This window comes from Cibotium barometz, chromosome 10, assembly GCF_041138505.1.
Source record: "Cibotium barometz isolate CiBa-2024 chromosome 10, ASM4113850v1, whole genome shotgun sequence".
In the NCBI taxonomy this organism is placed as follows: Eukaryota; Viridiplantae; Streptophyta; class Polypodiopsida; order Cyatheales; family Cibotiaceae; genus Cibotium; species Cibotium barometz.
In genome coordinates this window covers 43,498,119-43,519,972 of record NC_141055.1, presented here as the reverse complement: position 1 = coordinate 43,519,972, position 21,854 = coordinate 43,498,119, and positions in this window count along the sequence as shown.

Below are 21,854 nucleotides of genomic sequence, written 5' to 3'. Positions count from 1 at the left end.
ATTAATGAGAATAACTCTTTTGAAATAAAAAAAAATTTCTTTATGCATCTTTCTATGCATGAAATCAAAATTGATGAGAATAACTCTTTTGAAATAAAAGAAAATTTCTTTATGCATCTTTCTATGCATGAAATCAAAATTGATGAGAATAACTCTTTTGAAATAAAAATAAATTTCTTTATGCATCTTTCTATGCATGAAATCAAAATTGATGAGAATAACTCTTTTGAATTAAAAATAATTTTTTTTATGCATCTTTCTATGCATGAAATCAAAATTGATGAGAATAACTCTTTTGAAATAAAAATAAATTTCTTTATGCATCTTTCTATGCATAAAATCAAAATTGATGAGAATAACTCTTTTGAATTAAAAAAAATTTCTTTATGCATCTTTCTATGCATAAAATCAAAATTTGATGGAAGTAACGCTTTTATTTAAAAAAATCTTTTATACATCTATTTATGCATAAATTCAATTTTAATGAAAGTAACACTTTTATAATTAAAAAAATTCTTTTATGCATCTATTTATGCATAAAAATTAATTTTGATGAAGGCAACACTTTTATTATCAAAATATTTCCAATATGCATCTTTCTATGCATAGAAATCAATTCTAATGAAAATAACACTTTTATTATAAAAATATTTCTAACATGCATTTTTCTATGCATAGAATAAAAATAACACTTTTAGGATGGGGATTACTCTTTTTGAATAATAAAAGATAAAACTTATTTCACAAAATTTAAGAAAATTTTACCATAACCTCCTTTGTATAGCTGACCATTTTTCAAATTTTTTCATTCTCGTTACTTAGTAATTATTCCAAATGGTTTAAAGCATTCTAAACTAATCAAATTCCACTTTTTAAAAGAGAGAAACAATATGAAAAGTTTAATTCTAACAATTTGATTACACATCTAGGATAAAGAAAGGCTAAATTCAAGAATGAAGAGAGGGGGAAAGCCTTTCCAACAAGGCATAGCATCATTTTTCATTTTAAAGAAAATAAAAATTAGAAAACCATTAAATGGAATAAAGAAAAAGTAGGATTTCTAACTTACATGAATTTTTGTGAGCTTTCCTTTGGCTTGATGTTTTGAGGGATCTACTATTGTTTACAACAAGAGTGGCCACCAATTCTTTTGAAGAGGAAATGGTCAAAAACTAATGAATTATCAATAAATTCTTTGTTTTTGACTCTGAGGAGGAGGAGTAGAGTAACAGTGTATAAAACACTATTAACCATTTACAAAGAGGGAGGCTTCATTTATAGGAAAAAGTGAGCCTCTGACCAAGCAAACTGATTCTAGAAATTTTCAGATCAGTTTGGTCAATTTTTGACCATTTTTAATTCAGTTTAGCTTACTTTTTGGATCTAGTTGAAGCAGGAGAGAGGAGAGATGAAAATATCTCATTATTTGTGAGTTTAAAACTCAACCACACACGTGAAATAGGTGCCTCCTTCATGAGGGGAATTTCCCCACACTGAGGTGTCAAAAATACATCATTTCTTCTAAATATCTCTTCTTTTTTTAACTAATAACCTTGTTCCTAGTCAACTCTTCATCTTATGTGAGTATTTACTCATTTTTGGGAGGATTTCCTTTTATTCTTTAATTTATCTCCTCCTTACATTTGGATTAATCTAATTGGTCCATAGGAACCTTAATTCAAAAATTTTTAAAAATTTAGACCCTTAGGCTAAGGTCCTTTTTACCTGATTTCAATTTATTCCAATTGCACATTGAAAATTTCTTTTTGAATATCTATTTTAGGGAAAACCATTTTAGACACTAGGAGGATTTTTATATCAAAAAATATCTCAATTTTAAATTATCTCTCTCTAAATATTTTCTCTCTCTAGGCCAAAACAAGGTAAAACATGATCTTTCTTTTATTTCAGAGAGGAAAATAATTATAAGATCAGAAGGGGAGGTTTTTACGCATGCACACCTCAAAAACTAGAGGGAGGAATGTGAATGGATGTGATGTGATGTGAATCGAGATGTGAATGAATGATAAGGGATGTGAATGGATGTGATGTGATGTGAATCGAGATGTGAATGAACGATAAGGGACATGAATGAATGTGTTAGCATGTGAATCAAGATGTGAATGAATGAGATGTGATGTGAAATGAATGTGATAAGATGCGATGTAAACTGGATAGATGTTAATGTATATGGGTAGATGCAAGTGGATGAGACCTGATGAGGATAAATGAGGAAATCAGTGATGAGATAGAAAAAGATGTGATTAGATGAGAATGGGAATGCTTATGAAATGAGGTGGATTAACGTGTGGATAATGTGGATTGATGTGCTATGGATGTTTGGATGATGTGGATTGACGTGTGGATTGATGTGGATGGATGTATGAAAGATATGGATGGATGTGTGGATAATGTGGATTGATGTGGATTGGTGTGTGTATGATGAGTGAATGATGTGGATTGATGTGGATGATGTGGATGGATGAGGTGGATTGATGTGTGGATAATGTGGATTGATGTGCATGGATATTTGAATGATGTGGATTGATGTGGATGGACATATGGATGATGTGAATTGATGTGTGGATGATGCGATTGGATGTGATTTGATGTAGGAATGATGTGATGTGATAAGGATTGATGATGAAAATAAAATTGTGGTAAGATGAAAAAAAGATGGGGTCTAATGTGAAAGGATGCGGAGAAATGAGAAAAGATGAAAATATTGTTGGGACTGTATTTGTTTGTGAAATCTGTTTTTTTAAATGACTGTTTTATGTCAAGAATACTAGGGACACATTTTGACTGTCTTGTGAATGAGGTCATGGAGACCTATCTGTTAAAGTTGCAACTGCTGTGACAGAGAGTCAACGGAGGACGTCTCACGTAGCAAGGTCAGCTGAGGTCTTGACCAGCCTCGGTTTGATTTAAATGGTAAGCTTCCGGTACAATGGATGAGGGACCAAGAAAGAGGCTCTTTTATATGGATCTGTTGGTTGATCTTGCTGATTCCATCTGGATATTTTTATGTGATTATACTGTCGGGTACTGTGACACAAAGTTGGGGTTTTGACTTCGGTCACTTCTTAGAATCAAAACACACATGTATGAAACCTCACAGCCTCTTCACCTCCCTTTCTCTCCCTAGGTTAAGATAAAGATAAACACATCAAAGGTAAGATCATAATTCATGGAAGGAAAGATGAAAGGCTCAGGAGAAGCAAGAATTTCTACCAGTCTGGCAGCGCCAAACAAGAGGGCAATTCTTTGTTGGAAGAAAATCTTCCGACTCAGAATTATGTGAACGAAAACATACGGGGAATGTTGGTAAGGTTCATCCGTTTGAATTGAGCAATTTGGACGGAACATATTAAAGTAAAAGAATATAGCAATCACTTACAAGAGGATAAGACACATGGGATTGGCCTTTTGATAAGAGATTAAGAGGAATTAATCATTATTAAGAAGAAATAATCATTATTAAGAGATTAAGAGGAATTAATCATTATTAAGAAGAAATAATGGCCAAAACTGTATAAAAATAGATATACACAGAGAATTACAGTTTTAAATCCATATAGACTGTGCAAAAGAAGATTATATAGGTGCATAGAGCTTGAAGAGCTTGAAGAGCTTGAAGAGAGCTTTGCACCTATATAGAAACTTAAAAAACGGGCAATCGAGCGAAAAGTTAGGAGCATTTTACTACAAGACTATAAAACTGCCAAAATTCGCCTAGAAGTTAGTAACTTTGGGAGAAATTCTGATCATCAATGAAGTGAAGGATTAAGAAATTAGTTATATGAAAGAGAATATAAAGAGCTTCCTAGCCATATGATTAATTTTAGAAACCCATACCCGAGTTGAAAGAGAATATAAAGAGCTTCCTAGCCATATGATTAATTTTAGAAACCCATACCCGAGTGATGAGTAATTGAAATTCGGGTATTGGACCACAAAAACTGCACTTCCCTCTCTTTGCATGAAACCTCAATTTTCACATAGCCTCTTGCCTCTCATCTCCTTCATGATTCAAGCTAGAGGGTAAGTGTTAACATTTCTCAGCGGGACAATCGTAAAGATTTACCTATGGTCCCCAAAGTCTTTGCACATGCTCATTACCGCTAAAACCATTGGTACCTCCAAAGGAGGGTAGCAATAATGCAAGGGCTACCTTGAGAAGTCACAGGCTCGCTAAGATAATAACTCCTTATACCACTCATCACATGAATCATCAAAAAGGTCCAAAATTGGGTTAAGCATGAGGAGCTAATGCTAAATGAGACACACATGTAAAGAGAGTGTTTGAATAAGGGTTTGAAGATAAGAGAATGGCAATGACACAAAATGCTCAATTGAGGAGGCTCATTCATTGATTTGAAAGGGAGAGGAGGGCTCCTTTTATAGGTGGAGAATCACCCTCTCTTCCATTGTTAAAAATTACAACATAAAAATCTTCAACCCTTCAATGACATAAGGGTAGATGTCACCATCAATTGTCCTCTTAGGCTAAGTCTTCTATTGATTCTTAAATTGAAGACTTTTTGTCTTTGAAAGTGTGATGAGATAATAGCCAAGTGTAAGTGGCATGTAGGTGGAGATCCCACTTACACATGGCAGAATTCTCCTCTTCCATGTAGGAATTCTAGAAGAATCTTTCCCAATTATGCACCTACACACACTACTCCACATGCCTTCCACACTCCCCAACTTGTAGCCATATGGTGAATACTATATTAATAATACAATTAAAATCCATGTGAGCATGAAGGCCCACTTTATTTTCCACATCACTAGCCTATCTACCATACCAAAGTATTTATTATCAAGCATACTTGTGGCATTTACAATGTGTGCACCCTAAATTAAGTAAAACCATTATATTTGAAGATAAAATGCTGTTATCAAGGTAGCCGCCATATCACCACGCCGTTATTCCATTGTGGGCGCCACAATCTTCTTGGACAAGCTTCCACCTTATTACCATTGAGAAACCATCAAAAATATGCACAAAATTGAAAACGAAAGATATCAATTTATCATGTCACAATACTATGAGCTAGGAACTATTGAAAAGGCCCCTGAGTGAACAGGTGGTGAGCGTTCTGGTTGCCAATGATGCCATAGGTACACCGATGAAGGAAGGAATTGGAAATTATGATTCAACTGGATAATTAGAGGATTATTATCAGTAACACTATGGTTTCATTAAATGATTATTTTAAAGATTGTTGAATATGTGAAAAAGGCAAGTTCATATTGGGTGTGTAAGTGGTGTGACTAGTTTTATGTTTGCATGAATATCTGGCTAGGGGGCCTGGGAACTCTTTTCCCTGGTACCTAGGATAAAACCTAACCAAATTCCTAATTGGATCCCATCACTACAATGGTTAGGCAGCTGACTAAACCATGGGATTGGGTGGGGTTAGGCTGGACTGATGGATCCCTAAATCGAGACTCAATTTCTGTATAGTACGATAGATGAAGTAAATCCCAGACAAAAATTGGTCTATGAAAAAGAATCAACGGCTGTGCCTCTCTATGAGGAAAAAAGCGTTGGTCTCTATGATCCAAGTACAATCTTTTCCCAGATCTGACTATGGGACTTACGGGTTTGGTCAGATCAGTTCTTTTAGTTAAGGCTTTTGACTACGTTAGAGAAAAGTTATCCTGGAGGAATCGCCCGTGCTTTCCGGGCAAGGGAAGCTTTTCCGGGTTCGGTTTTGGAAGAGCCGATGGATTAGTTCCTTGTCTGGATATTCGTGGGCGAGGCCTTAAGTGTGGGACCCTGCCCCGCACTAGAAGTGCTGCTTCTGCTGCTAGCACCCCTGAATTCATTATGCGGTGGTGGGGACAGGGATCTCACAATGTTGGAGATGTGCCATTGTCTATGCAGGATGGCAAAGTGAAGCACCTTGCAGATGTACTTCATGTTCCGAATATAACAAAGAATCTGGTTTTAGTTGGCCAAATGATTGAGCAGGGTTTGTAGGTTCGGTTTAACCCTGATGGTGGTCATTATGTTGAAGACTTTAAAGACAAGTGCAGGTTGGTTGTTGCAAAAGGCAATGCCAGCTCATTTAGTTGGGTTCACACTATAGAGAACCCTAGTATGTATTTGATTGAGTACCTTTCATATTGTGTATACTCTGATCTTTGTATATGGTTGAGTGTTGTGTGAAGAAGAAGAAGATTTTCAGCCTCGCCCCTTGTGTGTTCTCTTTTAGGGTTTTGTGAGTGTGTGTGTGCTTGCAAGAGCTCAAGCTCTCTTCTTCCCTGTATCTTTTCATCTCTTTGGAGAGGCGGAAGGTTGGAAGAACTTCTCAGTGTCTGGAATCTTTTGAAGGATGGCGGGACTTTTACGATGAAAGCTTTGGTGAAGTCCTTCGCCATTCTTACAGCTTCTACCATGGAGATTGGTTTGGCATTCTTAACCAGTGTGTCTAAGGGTTTGTTCATTCCCCGAATGTGAGTTGTTCTTTCTCTAGCGGTGGTGGTGATACTTAAGGAGAAGAGCAAATGCCTGATGATATTCTTCAATGGTTTTGCTCCCCTAGTTTAGCTCTAAAAATTCATTCATCTTAGTTTCAAAAAACCTAGGGGGGACAAAATCTCTCCCTTAGATAGGCTTTAAAATCATTCCAGAACTGGGTATTCCTATCTAGATGGTTAGTGTCACAATGGTTTCTCCACGCCACCCTAGATGTTTCCATAATTTTCAGCCTAGCAAGAGCCATTTTGCTCCTCTCGTTGTATCCGGTGACATTAAAATATTCCTCCATTGCTTCAACCCACTTCTCCACAGCTAGGACCCTTCACCTTTGAAGGGTCCTGATTGAGTCCATTGTATTACAAAATATGTCATCTGGACTCTCCGTTGAAGACCAGTTGGCCAACCAACGAGACCCAATATCAAAATTTGATTCACAAAAGTCATTCTTTTTAGTCCATTCGAATCTTCCTCGACACGGGTGTCCTAGCAACCGCGAGCCCATGCATGGTCAGAACCATCTAGGAGCCTACTTAGGTGTCCTAGCACTTCACTTAGGGGCCGCTTCATCGATCCTCGCCCATCATACCACCAGAAGCACACCATTTTAACCATACACCGAGCGAGCAACTTTCCGATGACTCCCCACCGGCTGTTGTTTGCAACGAACCTCTTCTTAGTCAAACACATACCAAATTCTTCCTCCAGCATTCTGGCATAAAACAATCCTTTAAAAGAAAACAGAGGTTCTATGCAAGTAAAATTCCCGATTTAAGATTGGTTCCACAAAACCCTTTTTCCTTAATCCATAATTTCATAATAATGAGAATCATTGATCTCTCATCAGGGTAATCTACCCATCATTTGACTGAATGTCCAATAGATTCTTGGTGATTTCGGTCAAGGGAAAACTAGGTTAATTCAATGGTAGTCTATTCTTTGTATTAAGAACAAGAATTGGTCCACGAAGTTTTTGCTTGATTCAGATCGAGAGATGGACAAGTAGTTTATTGACCATCCCTCTCATAGTAGTCGTGGTCTAACCAAAATCATTCGGTTTAGTTCTAGCTTTTATTCCAAGGATTTTCTTCAGATAAACATCTACTGAACTTCTAACCGAAGAAAATTCCAACTTTATGAATTTCATTCCTTCTTAACCACCATAATAGATTAAGAAATGGTTTTATATGAGAATATCGGATTTTAATGAAAATACTCTTCTTCCATTTTGGGAAAATATTAGTGTGGTGAATTATCCACATAAATATCTAAAGATTCTTTCAACCAATTTAATTTATCAACTCTAATTCTCTAGGTGGAACTTCGATGAAAATTCCTCTTTTGTCGTCAAAAATTAATTCAAATCTTTCTCTACTTAAATACCATAAAAATTCTTCTTTTAACTAAATACCAATATCCATTTTTTTGAATAAGCTTAAAATTCTCTTTTTCTCATTTAATGATTGGATTCCAATTGTCATGGGAATTCCTCTTTTATCATAAAATAAATTTATCTAAAATTTCTCTTTAAATTAAATAAAAATATTCATTAGTTTAATTATACCAAGAATTCCACTTTTACCATTTAAATGATTGAATCCCAAATGTCATGAGAATTCCTCGTTTATCATTTCAATTTTCTCATGTATAAAATAAATTTATCTAAAATTTCTCTTTAAATTTAAATAAAAATATCCATTAATTTAATTATGCCAAAAATTCTACTTTCACCATTTAAATGATTGAATTCCAAATGTTATGGGAATTCCTCTTTTATCATTTAAATTTTCTCATGCATAAAATAAATTTATCTAAAATTTCTTTGTAAATTTAAATAAAAATATTTATTATTTTAATATATCAAATTTTCTCTTTTTCCATTTAATTACATGGATCTCCATTATCATGGGAATTCCTCTTTTTGCATAAAAATAAAAATACCAAAAATTTCTCTTTTCTCTAATTAATTATTTACGTATAAATACTAAAAATTAGTTTTCCATGAATGTGATGAAAATCATTCTTTTAGCATAGGATGACAATCCTAGAATATGGTAGGAAGTCCTCTTTTCACATTATGCATAAAAATGAGTTATGTATTAATTTTTAAAATTTTTGCCATTGATTTGCTCTGCTGCTATTACTAATAATTTTTAATATTTCTAGAAAGAATAAGACTTTGTAGTACAATTATGATAGAATAACTATCTTTAGACTTAAATCCAATTTATGGAATTAAATCATTAGTTTACCATAATTTTATTAGCATAAAATGAAAAGATGTAGGGGAGAAGAGAGCTTGAGCTCTTGCAAGCACACACACACTCACAAAACCCTAAAAGAGAATACACAAGGTGAGAGGCTGAAAATCTTCTTCTTCTTCACACAACACTCAACATAGTATACACAAAGATAAGAGTACACACCTATGAAAAAGGTACTCAACCAAATACATACTAGGGTTCTCTATAGTGTGAACCCAACTAAATGAGCTGGCGCTATAACTATGCCAGTCTCTAGAATGACTATCACACAGCCTGTCATCCCACTGGCGGCATATCACCCATGATCTCACCAACCATGCCAGTGGTGTAAGTGTGGGGCCTATCCCCCAGGAGGCTGTTGGAAATGTGTGTTGGGAGAAAGCTATGGATGAGGAGATGGATGCACTATATGGAAATGAGACTTGGGATTTAGTGCAATTACCTGAAGGCAAGAAAGCCATTGGATGCAAGTGGGTGTACACAGTAAAACATAACAGTGATGGAAGCATAAGCAGGTACAAGGCTAGATCGGTAGCCAAAGGATATGCGTAGACATATGGCATTAATTATGAGGAAACTTTCAACCTAGTTGCCAAGATGGAAACAGGGAGAGTTGTGATAGCAATGGTGGCTGGGTCAAAGCAATGGTCTTTACATCAGATGGATGTAAAGAACGCATTCTTGCATGGGGATTTGCAAGAAGAGGTATATATGTTGCAGCCACCTGGTTATGAGGATGTGAGTCACCCCAAGCATGTTTGCAGGTTGAAGAAGACCTTGTATGGCTTAAAACAAGCACCAAGAGCATGGTCTATCAAGATTTTTGAATATCTTGTCACTATTGGCTTTCATGTAGCCAATGCAGATTTCTCGCTGTATGTGAGACACAGTGATAGAGGGGTTGTGCTTGTGGGGTCATCAATATCCACCGCCTCACTAGATGAGCTCGATATCTCAACACTCCCCCTCGAGCTCAACTCCATCTCATGTACACCAAGCGAAGCCTTGAATCTGTGGAGCTTCTCTGTACCCAATGCTTTGGTGAAGATGTCAGCTACCTGATCTTGTGTGTGCTGACATAAACAAGGTCAACATCTCCTGCCCAAGACCTTCTCTCTGACAAAATGGTAGTGGATCTCTATATGCTTCGTGCGAACATGAAAAACTGGGTTCTTGGGCCAACTATATACTGCTAATGTTATCATAGAAAATGACAACTTGTCCATCCACCACTGATAGACCCAAATCTACACGAGTAGCTTTCTCAACCAAGCTACCTCAAATGCTGCCATAGCAACACCTCTGTACTCGGCTTGTGTACTGGATAGAGCAACCGTAGGCTACTTCTTGCTGCTCCAAGTCACAACACCACTCCCCAAAGAAAACATGAAGCCACTAATAGATCTTCTATCTGAGATACTACCAGCCCAATCAGCATCTGTGTATCCATGTACACATATCTCTGTCCCAGTTTCATAAAATAGTCCACAATACAAAGTAGACCTCACATATGTTAGTATGCGTCTCAATGCATCCAAATGTGGCTTCCGAGGAACCTGCATAAACTGACTCGCCAACCTAACAGCATAGCTCAAATCTGGCCTGGTGATCGTCATGTAGATCAAGCTTCCTACTATGCGCCTATACATAGTAGGATCCTCCAAAATCTCTCCTGAATGTGCACTCAACTTGCCATTCTGATCCAATAGATAGGCTTACAGCTTGTCATACCAGTATGGCTTGGACAACATGTCCAAGCCATACTGTCTCTGCAGTAATCCAATACCATGTGGTGACCTAATCACCTCAATGCCCAAGAAATATCTGAGCTCCCCCAGATCCTTCATCTCAAACTTTTGTCTAAGCAAGATCTTTACATCAAAGATCTCTGCATCATGGTCCCCCGTAATGATCAAGTCATCTACATAGATGACAATAAGCACAACCCCTCTATCACCATGTCTCATATACACGGAGAAATCTGTATTGGTTACATGAAAGATAATAGTGACAAGATATTCAAAAATCTTGTCAGACCATGCTCTTGGTGCTTGTTTTAAGCCATACAAGGCTTTCTTCAACCTGCAAACATGCTCGGGGTGACTCACATCCTCATAACCAGGTGGCTGCAACATATACACCTCTTTCTGCAAATCCCCATGCAAGAATGCATTCTTTACATCCATCTGATGTAAAGACCATTTCTTTGATGCACCCACTGCTATCACAACTCTCACTATTGTCATCTTGGCAACTGGGCGGAAAGTTTCCTCATAATCAATGCCATATGTCTATGCATATCCTTTGGCTACCAATCTAGCCTTGTATACCTGCTTATGCTTCCATCACTGTTATGTTTTTCTTTGTATACCCACTTGCATCCAATGGCTTTCTTGCCTTCAGGCAATTGCACTAAATCCCAAGTCTCATTTCCATATAGTGCATCCATCTCCTCATCCATAGCTTTCTCCCAACACACATTTCTAATAGCCTCATCAATGCATGTGGGCTCTACAACTTGCACAACCTTTGCCATGTGTGCATAGTGATGTGCCACATAACCATCATAGGTAAACCTCTGCACAGGATTCTTCACTCTCCCAGCTTTGCATTCATGGCTTCCATAGCCTTCTTTACACCAGGAGTTCTCATAGGTAAACCTCTGCACAGGATTCTTCACTCTCCCAGCTTTGCATTCATGGATTCCATAGCCTTCTTTACACCAGGTGTTCTCATAGTTGGGATCCCAAGCTCCTCATCAAGGCTCATCTCTGAGCTACTAGACTCTCCATCAACATGAGAATGCCTTGCAGAAATGTCAGGCATACTAAGGCGCTCAACCACTTTCTCTTTGCCTTTATGTGATGTACTAATCACATTTGCAAGACTGGTATTATGACGCAGCCTGCCACTCCATGGTCTATCAACTGAACCACTAGATGAGGACTCTCCTGGTCCACTCAAAGACTGTGATTGCTGACTTGCATTTTGTGCAACCACATTTCCACTCACATCAGCCCCAACAGCTTCTTTTTTAGTAGCATACCAGCTGCTCATCTCATCAAAAACAACATCTCTGCTTACCCTCAACTCACGTGTAGCAGGGTTATAACACCTGTATTCCTTTTGCTCAAGGGAATATCCAATAAACACACATTTTTTAGCTTTTGGATCCAACTTAGTTCTCAGCTCATCTGGCACATGCACATATGCAATGCATCTAAAAACTTTTAGATGAGACAAATCAGGTTTTCTACCCAGTAAACCTCTCCTCTGGAGTTACATCATGTATGGCTATAGTTGGAGTCCTGTTCATGATGTAAACTGGTGTAAAAACAGCCTCAGCCCAATAGCTATGCGGCATATTCTTCTCTTCCATCAATGCTCACGCAATCTCAACAATGTGCCTGTTTTTTCGCTCAGCAACTCCATTTTGCTGCGGAGTGTATCTGCATGTAAACTGTCTCCGAATACCATTTTTCTTTAAAAATTTAGAGAACTCATTGGAGAAGTACTCTCCCCCTCCATCGGACCTTAGGCACTTTACATATTTCCCTGTTTGCTTTTCAACCATAACTCTGAAATTTTGAAAATGAGTGAACACCTCACCCTTCTCCTTCATGAAGTATACCCACACTTTCCTTGTGTGGTCATCAATAAATGTCACATAATACCTGCAGCCTCCCATAGACATGGTCTTCGTAGGACCCCATACATCTGAATGCACAACATCTGGTGCATTTCTACTCACATTTCTGTTACGTGGAAATACATGCTTTGTTTGCTTTCCAAATTGGCATGCTTCACATATTTTCTGCATACTACCTTCAACTTTAAACTTTGGCAGCCCTGTCACAATTCCTTTAGTCTGCATGGACTTCATTCTCTGCACATTCACATGTCCAATTCTTTTATACCAAATGTCTATGTTTGCAACAATTCCTGAACCATTTGCAAACATCGTAGCACTCACTTCAGGCATATTTACATTCAGCGTAAACATTCTGTCCACTCTGTTGCCTTGTGCAACCAACCTGCACTTATCTTTAAAGTCTTCATCAACATAACAACCATCAGGGTTAAACCAAACCTACAAACCCTGCTCAATCATCTGGCCAATTGAAACTAGATTCTTTGTTATGTTCGGAACATGAAGTACTTCACTTTGCCATCCTGCATCATCATAGACAATGGCACATCTCCAACATGGGCAATTGGATGAGCAGTGTCATCACTTGTTTCCACAAAACCTAGTCTTTCAAGGTTTTTCATCTCTTTGAACCACTCCCCATGACTTGTCATGTGGTTCGAAGCACCTGAATCAACGTACCATACATCATCTTTATGTGCTACTTCAACATTTTCAGACATGGCATTAACAACATGCTGCATAACAAACAATCTTTCATTATCCTCATTGTTTCTACTCGAGGATGCATAGTTGTTTTGCTGCAATTTTCCATTTTGCATGTCAGCCTGCTTCTTATAACAATCTGCCTACACATGTCCAGACTTACCCACAGTAAAAGCATCTACGTGTATCATTATACTGCCTTTGCCAATTTCCATGACCTCTTTGACTCCCCCTGCCTCTAAATTGGCCTCTTCCACCTGTGTTGTTGTTGTTATTGTGAGTTCTGGGACTGTTGTTGTTGTTGCTGGCCATAATTTTGATTACCTGTTCGACCACCTGCTTGACCGCGTCCATGGCCTCCTCTACCTCTTCCTCTTCCTGAACTTGTGTAGAAGGCTTGTTGCTCTGAACTGTTTTTGTTTTGTGAAGACTGTTGGTCTTCACCGAAGCTCTTCTCTTCTATAATCAACATAGACACCAAATCTGTGAAATTGGGAATGTTTTCTCCCGAGTCTGAATAGACGTCTTGAACGCCTTGTATTGTGGCCCGAGTCTGAATAGACATCTTGAATGCCTTGTATTGTGGCCCGAGACCACGTAGACAGAATTCCACCTTATCATTATCATCTATTGAAACACCAATAGATGCAAGGGATTCCACAATACCCTATCTTCAATGCATAGTCATTCACAGACATACTCTTTTTCTCCACAGTATGTTCAACTGTATCTTTTGTGCCTTGGTATTTGTTTCATAGAGTTTTACCAAAGTATCCCACGCCTCCTTAGGGGACTTGGCATCTTGTATGTGCCCAATCATGGTGTCCTGTATACTGATAGAGAGAGACAATACATAACTTTTCTGGTTCCTTGATTCCAATCCTTGAACTCTTTCATGGTGTCAGATTGATCTCCGGTATCTCCGGTGCCTCTTCCTGCTCACCTTCTATATAGTCTCAGTAACCCTTTCCCATCAGGAAATTTGTCAACCTGGACCTCCAAGCACATGGAAGTTGTTCTTATCAAGCTTCTCAGCAACAATCTGGTTTATTCCATCATTTGACATCTTGCCAGACACACAAATTTACTAGAAACAGCAGTCTGGTTTGTCTTGCACAAACTGCTGTATTTTTTGCACAGTAGTGGTACTGTACTACACTCAAATGTCACAATAACCAGTGACCTCAATGTGCATACATACACCCAATGGCAACTATTGACCTCCTTGCAACACACACAGTGTCTGCATAGCCAATCTGTCTTCCTGCAGTTCTTAAAACAGAGTTCTGCAGAGAATCGATGACCTACCTGCAGTGCTCAAAATCGTCTGTTTCTGAAACACAGAGGTCCTGACGTACCCAAAACTCATTTTCGGCCCAAAAAATGTTGTCCGATAGGATAGTATAGTTACCCTATAGCTTTTATCCCGCAAAGAAAGCTCCTTAATCAGAGATCGTTTACCGGTGCCTCCGTAGAGCTCCTGATAAGGGTGTAGTCGCCAACACAAATAGGGAAGAGTAGTTGAAGCTCTTACCCTCGTACCACTTCCTATGGTTCACTTGCTTGCAGCTAAGCCCTTAACATGAACCAAGCTCTGATACCATGAAAAGATGCAAGGGAGAAGAGAGCTTGAGCTCCAACAAGCACACACACAATCTGTTATCCCACTGGGCCGCATATCACCCATGATCTCACCAACCATGCCAGTGGTGTAAGTGTGGGGCCTATCCCCCAGGTGGGTCATCAGTGTCCACCGCCTTACTAGATGAGCTCGATATCTCAACATAAAAGCATTAAAAAACCATTTTCTTAACCTCTAGCTTAACTAGCATAGAGTTTGATTTTTGATTTGAGAATTTATCAATGAGAAGAATCCATTTGAATAAAGAATTAGTCATAGGAATGACTATTCTTTTGGGAGAGAGAGATATACATAAAAAGCATCCTAATTAAGGAGCATAAAGACTAACTTTTTTGTGATTAATCATTAGAATTCTTATAGAAAGCTTGATTTGCATTGAAAACAATTAATTTGAAACTTCTCAAGCTTGAGAGGGGTTGAGAAGTGAAATCTTTTGAGAATATTAATGAAAACCATGAAATTACTTCTTACCTCTAGATTTTGCTTGCTTCTTTATCTTAGAAGGAAGCCCCCAACCAATCAATTGGTTTAGTATGTTGAGAAGAAAGCTCCAAGGATTGTTGAAGAGAGAGAGAAGCTCCAATCTCTCCAGAAGTAGCGGATTTTTAAGGGATAATAGAAAATATGAGTATTTTAATGTAATACTAGCATGGTATAGTTCACATATGAGAATACAAAAGAATGAGGGTCTATTTATAGGTGAGGGAGGCCACTAACTGAGTCCAACTAAGTTCTATAATTTTCCAGCTTCAGTTTGACCAGTTTAGCTTCCATTTTGATCCAGTTTGATCCAAGAGAGAGGAGAGATAAAATATCTTAATATTTTTGAATTAAAAACCCTCCCACACATGTGAAGGAGGCACCTACCTCAAAGGTCTCCCCTTCCTTACCAAGGTGTCAAAAATTCATCATTTCTCCAAAATATCTCATTTGTTTTAGTAATATCTCTTAATTTTTAACTAATAAACCTTGTACTCAGTCAACTCCATCTTATGTGAGCATTTACTCATTTTTGGGTATTTTCTTTTATTCATTGCATTTATCTCATCCCAATACTTGGATTAATCTTATTGGCCCATAGGAACCTTAATTGGACCATAATCCAAAATTTTTTAAAATCTTGACCCTTAAGCTGTCACTTATATCATTTTTAATTGATTCCTAATGCACCTTAGAGAATTTATTTTGAAATTTTGTTTCAGGGAAATATATTTTTGATATTTGGAGAATTTTTATATTAAAAAATATCTCAATATTGAATTACCTCTTTCTAGAATTTTTCATCTCTCTAGGCAAAAACAAGAAAAAATAATATTTTTTTGCATTTAAAAATAGGGAATGATTTATAGGGGATTGAAGTAAAGCTTATTCATTATTCAGGCTGAGGAGGAATCTTACAATATCCCAAAATAACATTGACACAAAAGAGAGAAGCAATGGCAAGAGTGTTCTTCATTTCATTTCAAAAGAATTATAGAGTAACACAGAACTGATGCCTAGTACAGTAAATACTTGCCAGATTCAACATGCTACAAGCTTCATGAAATAAGCGTCAACTAATAATGAGAGTTTACAAAGCTATACTTCATTACACATCACATCGACAATAAGTCGGCACACACTACTCTCGGCACACGCTACTCTCAGCACACACTACTCTCGGCATTCCTCTACTCTTAGCATCATCATCTCTGTAGTAGTTGGTCACCCTTTGTAAATAGTGCCTTCTTAATCTTGGCAATGACTCTACGTGTGAAGGCAGCATTACAGCCCGCTGCCTTCACACATGTGCTACTACTGAGGTGGTTCTCACATCGTGCGTCATGGATTCTGCTCCGCCTGCTGCCACTGATCCTTCCATTGTTGCTGCACTGTGAGGTGCAACATAGAACTAACTCAAGATAGCAAGATAATTTAAGAGTACCACCAAGCCTTCACCAATCCTCTCCGTTTTGCTTCCACATAGATGGATGAAACAACTCTTTTGAATAGATTTATCTAAAAATTAGATGAGCCTGTTTCAATAGCTTGGTTAAGAATGCCAAGCTTGCACCGATTTTAGAAATAGTGTGGCTATGGCTAAAGATTTTGCCAAATCCTTTTCAATGAAAGATGTAGAGAAATCCCTACCACGCACCACTGCCAACAAAGATTTTGCCAAATCCTTTTCAATGAAAGATGTAGAGAAATCCCTACCACCCACCACTGCACAAAGAGGAACTAGAGACAAAGTGTAGACATGATTCCAATGGAAGAGACGTCTTCTACTTCACGTAAGGTCTCTTGACATCCTCCGCCAAAGAGAAACCAAAGCCAGAGTGTAGACATGATTCCAATGGAAGGAAGATTTAGGCCAAAAAGAGGATTCTATTCTCAATCTCCAATATCAAAAATTTTAAAAGAGAAACAAACTAGACTCTTTAGAGAAAACAAACTAGACTCTTTAGAGAAAACAAATGTTTCTGATGCCAACAACTAGGGCACTTAATCAAGGATTTTTGAACCCGACACAAACTTTTGTGCTTGCTTAAAGTAAGTATGTTCATGATACCAGAATTTGGCCATCTTTGTCCAAAGTAATTGAGCTCCCATGTCAAAATGAGACAAGTGGAGGATTGCTTCCTTTTTTAGCCAGCTACCTCCAAAGTGTCATAGTTTGTTGACCAAGTAGAAGAGGAAAGGGATAAAATTCATGCAACCATAGAGCATCAAGGCCATAACAAAAAATCTTCAGTGGTTCAAGCTCCTACAAGCTATTGGGGGGGTAATAGATTTCAGCTTTTAATTGATTTAGGTAGCACTCATTCTTTTATATCACCAAGATGCTTAGAAACCAGGGAAACCTATGCAAGTGAAGGCCATTGGAAAGAGTATTTTTTAGTCATGATGAAACAAACCCTGTTCAGTTTCTAATTTTCTCTTAGATAGGAATTCCACTGAGAATGTAAATTTAAGGTTCTACCCCTAGGAATCTGTGATGGCATTTTGGGAATGGATTGGCTTACCAAATATTAGGTTGACCTCTATTTCCATAAGGGAACGATATCTTTTCTTGATCTTCAAGAGCAAAAAAGGCTAAAGGGATTAGAACCTTAGGATATCCATCATTAAAAGACTCCCAATTAGTAAAAGGACTCATGAAGAAACAAGCTATTTACATTGTCAAGCTAAATCCAAGAGATAAGGAGCCAGAATCTAGACAATTAAAGTGGTTAAGAGAATATGCTAATGTTTTCCCAAAAGAGTTGACTTAGATGCCTCTACTTAGAAAGTGGACCATGAAATAGAGTTGATTCCTAGAGCCAAGCTAACAGCCAAGCAAGCTTACAATAATGGTAGGTCCATATGGTATTAAACTCAAGAGAAACTAAGACAACTTCTTGAAAAATTATTTTTTCAATGCAATGTATCCCCCTAGGGTGCACCTCTACCATTTTAGAAGAAGAAAGACATGACACTTAGGCCATGCATTGATTACATAGGGTTAAACCAGTTGACCATCAAGAACAAGTACCCCATCCCAAGGATTGATGATTTCTTAGATAGATTGTGTGGTGAGTGACTAGATCTCTACAAATATTGATTTAAAGAAGTTAGGCTATTACCAAATCATAATTAAGGAACAAGATATTTTAAAGGCAGCATTCAATACTCAATATGGGCATTATGAGTTCATAGTTATTCCTTTAAAGTTATCCAATACCCATACAATGCAAGAGATCTTCAGAGAACACTTAGATGAGTTTATCCTTGCTTTCTTTGATGATATTTTATTATATTCTAAGGATGTTGCTAACCATGAAATGCATATGCGCAAGTCTTGGAAGTTTTGAGAGGAAGCATGAACTCTTTGCTAAAAAGTGTAAATGACAATATGAAAAAGTGAGAAGAAGATTTGTTAAAAAATTCATAGAAGGAGATACGATACTTGTTTGTGTATGACCCAAAATAAGGAGACATGATACTTGTTTGTGTATGAGCCAAAAGAAGTAGCTTATCTTTAGGGAAGTATAGGAAATTATCTCCTAGGTACTATGGGACGTATGTGACTACGAAAAAGTGGGGGATGAGGCATATGAATTGTTGCTACCTCCACACATGAAGATCCATAATATGTTTCATGTTAGCCTACTAGAGAAATATGTACTAAACCATAGTCATATTTTAGATGAACAAAGCATATCATTAGTCCAAGGACACTTTGATTTACAACCAGAGGTTATTCTAGATACCTGAGAGAAGTCTTTGAGAAGCCAAAATCCTAACGGAGTCTTTGGTCAAGTGGAAACTTTACCAGTTAAAGAGAGAAAGAGGAAGATTTATAAAGGAATCATCCCTAGTTTGTGAGATGAGGGCATCTTGATATCTTTTAGTGGGGGAGGATGTAAGATCCCTCCCTTATACCTCTCTTCAAGTTTGATTAAACCCAAAATTTTATTAGTATAATCTTGAGAGAGAAAATCAATTTAGAAAGAGAAGAAACTTAGTCTTGAAAAATCTTGAAAATAGAGAATCCCAGCCTAGGTGAAGGTATGCAATTAGCATTTAAAAAAAGGAAATTTATTTTTCATTAAGGATTGGTTATGTAACTATGCTTATAAATAAGACTATTCAAGTATGCTTAAAAAGTGTGTGAAGATGAAACAACTAGAGATAGAGTTTGCATTATTAAGATTAAGGAAATGCCTAGGCTTTTGTTTTTAAATTGTTTTCTCAAATACATATTGTAAAATTGTTGACTATTGAGTAGAGTGAATGATTGTCATTGTCTTATGATTAGTGGGTACGTGTCTCCAACACATTAAATTCAATCCTTTAGGATTAGCTCTTTAAAATGAAGGAGACATAGGCATTAGCAACACTTTTAGGCCCTTGACATGAAATGCATCTAAATCTAAGACTCTCGGGATATAGGGAATCTTTGAATATGCATGAGTTTGAGAATGACTCTAAGGACCTTAATGAACCCCTAGTTGAATTTCTCATTGAAGACTTAAGTCCTAGGGGATGGATCCATATAAACACATATAAGATGTGGAAATAACAAAAGGATTGGATTGGTGATGATGATTTGTATTCTTTGTGTTATCTATATGCAAATTGTAAGAGTTTTTGGGTGGGGATTGGCCTCCCACCTAAGAGATGGACACTAGTCCCTGTGTGTGGGGTAGTGATCTTATGATTCAATTAACCTCTTACTTAAGCAAGGACGTAGCTTAGTGAAGGAAAGATAAGGAGTTGAGGACTTGACCCAATCCCAACTCCTAGTGTCCCACCAAATGGATGACCAGAACAATGTCTCTGAGATGTAGACCAATTGAATGGGATGTGACAATATGACTCTTGGAAGAGGCCGGTGTGGAAATCTTAAAAAATTCATGGTTCAAAAAAGTATTGGCCCCCATGGATGTACTAAGGTCAAACAAATGAGGTAGTTAGAGATGAATCTAGTATGGGGCAACTGTTTGAAATTGCCTACTTATGGCTCTTAGAGTAGAGATGGTTTTAAAAAAAGATACAATTTAATCCATCCCGGAGATTGAGTGGTAGGGTGTTAAGCTAGAATACATGAAGGATAGATCCAGGCTTGAGTCTCCTCCTTCACTGCTTAGTGAAAAATAAAATTATTAGTATGGATAAGGAAAAGATAAAAGTTTGTGATCCCCTTGGGTTATGAGATGTATCCATCCGAATCCCAAGAGGGAGGCACCTAGCCTCATGAGGGTGATGCGCAAGAGTGGGGGCTGGGTCCATCCTCACAAGTGGTATTTGAGAAAAAGCCTTTCTTGTCAGATGGTGAGGAACATTTGATGACTATGGTTTATGTTAGAGGAACATTTGATGACTACGGTTTATGTTAGAATGAAGACCATTTAAGAGGTAGTTCCTCTTACTGGATACCAAGAACGACCAAAGGAGTTGGTCGTTCCTCTTATTGGATACCAAGAACGACCAAAGGAGTTGGATGACTTTTGATGACTACGGTTTATGTTAGAATGAAGACCATTTAAGAGGTAGTTCCTCTTACTGGATACCAAGAACGACCAAAGGAGTTGGATGACTTTTGTAGAGAGTAATTAAAGGCTATGCATGTGTAGGCATAAAGACGATCCATTAGTGGTTTTTGAACCTTGGATTGTTTTTTAAACATCATTTTGGAACCATCTAATGCCAAGATGTTTTTGGAACCATCCAATTTTGGAATGAATTAACAGACTATTGTTTTATGGAAAATAAGGAATCTATGCATCTTCAAGCAAGAAAGCAAGCTGAAGGTATATTAAGGGAACTATGCATCTTCAAGCAAGCAAGCAAGCAAGCTAAAGATAGAAGGGTGTATCTTTTTGTGATACAACATATGCTTAGTTCTATGACTGTAGATGCACAAAGCCATAAAGATGTATGGTATATTGATTTGGTTGCTTCTAACTACATGACTAGTCATGGAGAGTGGTTTAGAGATATATAAAAAATGAATAAACCAGGGTATGTAGAAATAGGTGATGATACATTGCATCCTATTATGCATGTTGGTAAGGTACCATTATCTATGCAGGATGGAAAATAGAAGTACTTGGCTGATGTACTTTATGTTCTAAACATTAGAATAAACTTAGTGTCTATTAGACAAATGGTTGAGCAGGGTTTCATGTACTTCATCTTCCAAACATGGTTAGCCACAACGGTTAAGATTATTTTAAGCATGGTTATGCTTCATGTAATTCATTTTTATGTAAAACCTTGCTAAGTGCTTCATGTAAAAGATATATGGGATGACCAAGCTTATGACATGTGTAACACCAACCATGAGCAACAAGCCTAGGTGTGCATAGAGCTAGAGAACCAATTTTGGGCCCCCAATGATTAAATGGGTGGCCGGCCATTGTAAAAAGAGAGCTCGTGTATATAAGTGTTTTATGAAGTATTAAAAGGATATACAATTCCATTATCACAATTGAGTCTTTTTCTCTCTCCTCCTTACTCTCTTGTGGCTATGGTGGTGAGCTTGTGTGTATGATTGCTTGCTTGATTGTATGTGTGTGCTTGTGGTGGTGAGTTTGTGTGTGTATACATGCTATTAAAACCCTAAGATCTCTCTAGATA